This window comes from Macadamia integrifolia, chromosome 13 (genome assembly GCF_013358625.1).
Source record: "Macadamia integrifolia cultivar HAES 741 chromosome 13, SCU_Mint_v3, whole genome shotgun sequence".
In the NCBI taxonomy this organism is placed as follows: domain Eukaryota; kingdom Viridiplantae; phylum Streptophyta; class Magnoliopsida; order Proteales; family Proteaceae; genus Macadamia; species Macadamia integrifolia.
The window spans coordinates 13,847,970-13,854,270 of NC_056569.1; positions in this window are offsets into that span (position 1 = coordinate 13,847,970).

The following is a 6,301-nucleotide window of genomic DNA, read 5'->3' on the forward strand; positions in this document are numbered from 1 at the left end:
GAGTTAACAAGGAATCGTGAATCAAGGACATACTATGGTTGTCCTTTAAGACTCTTCTATCTTTGGTTCAATCTCTTGTTATTATTATACTGTAAATAGTTACTTACTTTAATCATATACTAATGAGGTCACACGTGCTCATCTGGCAAGAACTATCGGCGGAGCGTGCGGTCAGATGAGTCGTCGTGATCTCTTTGACGAGAAAGGGAGGTGGAAACATACCGTGGCGATATTATCCATATATCGAGGAGGCATGGAGTGTCCCAGAAGGCAAGGCATGTTTCCACCTCCTTTTCTCATGAAAGAGATCACAACGAGGGTAGTGTGGTAAATATCAAAACCTACTAGGATATTTGTAAACCCAAGTGAGAAGTGAATGATTCAATTTCTTTGGCTACGAGCCCGAATAACCAGAGAGTTCTTTCAACCCGGGTAGCAACAAAAAGAATTCCATCCACTTGGATTAGTTATTATAAGCATCAGATCACATGCAAAGGATTTTCATGGCACCCCATATATGACATTGTTGCTTGAGATTGAATAAACTTGCTAACAATAAATTTGATTACATAATTAACATAAGGGTGGTATACATACCGACACGATTTACATGAGAGAGAGAGAGAGAGAGAGAGAGAGGTACTTGACTAATAGTCAATCAAAGGCTCTTCTAACATAATCATTAAAAGAGACAATGAATAAAGCTAAGAAAGAGAAGTTTTTGTTTCATATATTGTGAGGCCATTCTCATGGTAGAACTTTACTGAAAATGCATTTTGATCCATACGCATAAGGAACCACTATATATGTTGGAATGATTATGTTAGCTTTTTTCCTTTGGCTGTTCCAAGTTGAAAAGGAAAGGAGAAGTGAAGAAGAGTATCAGTAATGTTTAGTTCTCTCTCACTATATATGTAGAAAACTTCACAGTTCTGAGTCTCTTGACTGATCCACCAGCTATGTTGAAAAGTGAACCAAAAATTAACATAATGACTTGTGTTGTTGCACAATATCAGGAACCCATAATTCTTCCTTCACACTATTCCTACTATCCACATAAAATGGAAGTCCTATCAGATTTTATTTATTATTTATTATTATTATTATTATTATTTTTTAAAGTCTATCATGGATGGGTCAACCAGAGTCAAAATCTTATGATTCTCAGAAAATGGAAAATGTTTGAAAGTTTGAGAATAATGAAAAATATCAGGGATGGAAAAAAAAGGGGGGGGGGGGGGGAGAGAGAAGAAAACTCATAATTCTAATTCTTAATTTTGTTACACAACTTTTTTTTCTTCTTTGAAAGTTTGAATCATGAATGGAAATCAACTTTAGGGGATGGCGGGAAAGAAAGATGGATAAAACATTCTTTAGATATGATTGAGTCAATCTAAGCCAACAATTCAAGGAAACCTGTGCTTTATTTGGTCAGGATGAATCATCAAATTATAACTTGGTTAGGCTTATCATTGTTGGGTTTGTGCCTCTTTTCAAGACCATTGGATGGGCTTGAGTTGAACCGTCTAGGGGCAATAGACAAGGGTGTCCCTTTAGTCCTTTTTATTTATTATTTTCATGGAAATTATATCCAACTTTTTATTTTTTGGATAGGTAAGAAGGGAAGTAGATAACAGCCAAGAGGCTTGAACTCGAGACCTCTTGGTGAGCATGAACTTTTTGCATACCATAGCTCACCAACTGCACTAGGCAGTTGTCCTATTCCAACTTTTACTCATCTACAGGGAACTAAACATGTTTAGGGGTATTAAGATTACTTGACAAGCTCCTAAAATTTTGCATTTGTTTTTTACAAATGATACCTTCATTTTCTGTAGAGCAACCCCAGAGGACCTCTCAACTATCAAATGTATTCTTGAGCTGTTCTCTAATTTTTCTGGCTATACTATCAACAGTGATTCTACCAAAACAAAAAAACTGTGATAAAAGTGGGATTTACTTTTAGTTCCAATTTGTCTTAATCTGAAAAAGAAATCTCTCTGTTACATTTTAGGAATTAGTGAAATGGACAGTGACTCTACCTACCTTGGCACTAATCTCTTCCACCCTTGGTCTAGAAAATCTAGTATCAACGATATTGTCAAAAGAGTTGATAAGAAACTTTCCTGCTGGTAAGCTAACCTTGTATCTTTTGCAGGTTGGATGGTGCTAAACTAATCAGCTCTTTCCTCCATCCACTCTCACCTCTTTTTTTTTTTTTTTTTTTTTTTGAGTCAACCCATGCTCTCTTGCTTAATGTCATGTTTTGCTTTACCTTAAATTATTTTGTAGAAAATCTCACCTCATTGAATGGCACAAAATTTGCTCACCTGAATCTCATGGAGGACTTGGCTGAGAGACTCTGCATCCCAAAATAAGGCTCTCTTTCTAAAGCTTAAATGGCGCCTCATCTCTCATGACCAATGTCTGTGGGCCCAAGTCTTAAATGCAAATGAACAAGTCTGTTTTCGATCCCACAACCCTGATGAAAAGGGGGTCACTTAAATGGAAGAGTATTTTAAGTATTCTTCCAACCCAAAAAAAAATTGAATTTTTAAAAAATCTGGAGTGGAATCAAAACTAGATTTTGGACTAATTTGTGGATCCCGTTTGTCCCTAATGTTTCTTTACCTATTGTCTCTGATTCTCATAATGTTGTTTTTCTCTAAGTTGGGTTGGTAATTTCGTTATAGGAAATGTTTGGAATGCTAGTCTCTTATCGTCCTTGCTTCCATTACCACTACCAAATAAAATCTTTGAAAATTCCGATTTCCTTAAATGTTGATAGATAGTGGTGCCACCTCTGAAAAAAAAAAAAAATAAATAAAAATAAAGAGGGTTTAATTATCAAACTTGCTGCAAACTTTTTAAGCTATGAGACCCATTTTTAAGATTGACCCGATCCGACATATTTTAGTAACGATCTGAATGGAAAGTTTTCGGAGATATGTGATGGAAGCAGAGGGGTTGGGCCGATAGGCCCAAGCCCAAGCTCAGCACTGATCTCATATGTGGGTGTAAGAGCTAAGTGGTATGGTTAAATCGGATCGACTGCGACCCGATGGGTCAACTTGCGACTTGAAGTATATAATGTACTGTTGTTATATTGAGAAAGTCATTGTATTTTGTGGAGTTTTTCGAGCTAGGGTGTTAGAGTGAGTTTTTTTACCGTTACTTGGGTGTAATCTCTCTTCCACATAGTGAAATATCTTCTTATTCGCCTGAGAACATAGCACACCACCCTGGTGTATGAATCTCGTTAAATCTCTGTGTCGTGTTGATCTTTTGTCTATTTATATTCGTTATTTCTTGGTGTTTGATCTAACAGTACTACTACAAATTCTCATGGATTCTCAAATAGGTGTTCATCCTTATATCCATGCTCACATTGGTGGCGATTCTTTTGGAAACTCAAATTACATCCAAAATTTAATTTTTTTTTTTTTTAGAGACTTGCTCATGGAGGGATTTCTACCAATGATGTTTTGGGTAAATGGTAGGATGCTGTTCCAACCTGTGTTTGCCAAGCTCAGCATGAATCTCTTCGGCATACTTTTTTCTCTTGCAAGTTCACCTCTTCGGCATACTTTTTTCTCTTGCAAGTTCACTAAGAGGTTGTGGGATGCTGGTCCCTGGGACTATGAACTGAAAACGTAACTAGTTCCTCTTTTATCACTCTCAGTATGTACTTATTTAATTCCAACGTTATCCTTACTTATGATTTATACAGTTTCTTCGGCACTTTTATAATATCCTGTTATTTCATTTGGCCACGTAGGAATCAGGTTACTTATGCACAGGTTAAACCTAACCCTTATTCTATTTTGAATAAGGTGAAGTACTGGACTACCCAATCTTACCCCTCTATTTGGCAATAGATCATGACTCCCCACAGTTTTTGCCTGATTGGACTCAATAATGATTCCACCCCAACCCTGCATTCCCTTTACGGATTCTATGATATTAATTTGTACAAATGTTAATGACCCTATTCACAATGTGTCAGGATGCGCTGGTGGTGCTATTTTTCAGGGAAACTTTGTCTCACTTTCTATATGATGACACAATAAGTGTTGAAGCCGTTACCCGAGCCCTTCTCTATGGGATGAAGCAAGCAAAAACGGATGGATAGGGGTGGAAGAAATTTGGAGTAACTCAGAAGATCTGCAAAACCTTCTCTCAAACGACTCTATCTGCTCGTGGCCTTGGAGCACTATTTCCCTATTTTTTTTATGTCCATAATTTCCTTTTTTGCCTCATTCTTGTCTACTAACGATTTGATCCTCTTGTTGAATAGCTTAGTTGTTCTGGCGATGATTAAATAATTTAAGATAAAAATAACTCTGACCCTAATCTGGATGTACTTTTTACTTAATGAATTTTTCTTTTTTCCATAAAAATAAAATAAAATAGATACTATAAATATTTGTATTGTGGGGTTATGTCTATTGGTGCAGTATTGTGGGGTTGAGAGAGGTAGAATAATTGAGAGAGGGAGAGGATTTTGGAGCTTTCCAATGAATTAGTTGAGAGAAGGGTGTACAAAAAAGCTTGGGTTGTGAATAAGTGCTTAGGTAAAGCCCATCCTACCAGAACGTTTTGGGTTCAAGTCGTGTAGTTCTCCCCTCCCCTCCCCTCCCCTCACCTCACTAGAATAGGATAGACGGGGTACCAATAAAAAAAAAAACTTGAGTTTGAGAACCAAATTGCAAGTATGATATTGTTTTTATTTCTACTTTTGATCTTAGTGGAAGATTGAATCTTACTCTATGGATGTGGGTGGTATCGCCAAACCGCATAAATCTCGTTTCTCTTACGCATGTGTTTTGTTTTGTGTTTTACTTCTTGTTTTCTAACAAGTGTATCAGAGGTAATAGCTGACGACTAAGATTGAGGTCGACGGCAAGGACACATATTTTCAACATAGTTCAGTTGATTCAAAAACAACAAGATGGAAGGATCTACAAAGTTTGAGGTGAAAATTTTTTATGGTAAAATAAATTTGGGCTTGTGCCAAAAATAGTTAAACCTTTTCATGCAATAGGTCTTGACCAGATCATTGATTGGAGAGAAACCAGAAAAGATATTAGCCGAGGACCGGAAGAAATGGAGATATAAGTGGTAAGCACCAGCCGCCTACATCATGTGAATGAGATAAAGTAAATTGTTTTAAATAGAACTTTTACTACTTAAGTCGTTAAAAATTTTGGAACACCACCACATTTCCAAGTCCCTCACCAATAAATTGTTTCTCAAGAAAAAAAAAATTATTTGAGAATAGAGAAAGAGAAAAATATTGTTGATCATATCAATGATCAACAAGATTCTCACTTAGTAAATGAATATAGAAGTGAAAATAGAAGAGGAGGACAATGCCTTACTTCTATTGTCTTCTCTTCCGACTTTCTATGATACTCTAATTGCTACATTGCTTGTTGGTAGGACACACTTGAGATAGATGAAGTGAAAATAACTCTTTTGGACACGGAGATGTTCAAAAGTACAATAACAATTCAAAATCACCAGTTTGGTAATGTATAGTGAGAATAGCCGACGGAGTGGCGGAAGTAAAGACAGAAGATTTGCAAAGGAAGAAAATTATGGTCTAATTCAAGAGGTAGAAACACTGATGAAGTCAGATGTTTTTTGTATAATGTAGAACATGAAAAAGGGTTGTATGGAAAGGAACAAGTATTTGGAAGAGAAAGGTAAAGCAGACACAACTCATAAAACAAATTGAAAAAGTATAGAAAAAGGTTATCTGAATGGTGATTTTTTCCTTACCAGGGAACTGACAAGCACGAATTGAGATTGATGGTCAAGAGAAAGTAAATGCATTGCTACAGTTGCAGCAAATTTGGATACATGAAGAGGGAAAGAAAAAAAAAAAAGAGTTCCAAAAACCTTGGTTTATGGACTTAAGGTATAGATGGAGTAGCGAAGATCGCGCATGAAGGTCTACATGTCTAATCATGATCAAAGGAGAAGACTGTAAACGCTTATATCGATTTTTTGGGGAATACAATAGGTATGGACTGATTGTCATGGGGATTTCCACCATTCTTTGCTTGAGTTAAGATCCTCTATTACAAAAGATACTCAATCCATCCATTGTACGACGAATATTAGCGATGATCAAGGTGTTGGGTTTTTTTTTTTTTTAATTAATTAATTTGAAGTATAAACTCTTCAGTATATGTGAAATATGTGGTAAGATCTTCCATCTTACCTTTGCTCCTTTGCTTTTCAAACAGTATGGACCCCCGGGAAGAGTTTGATACCCCACCACCCCCCCCCCCCC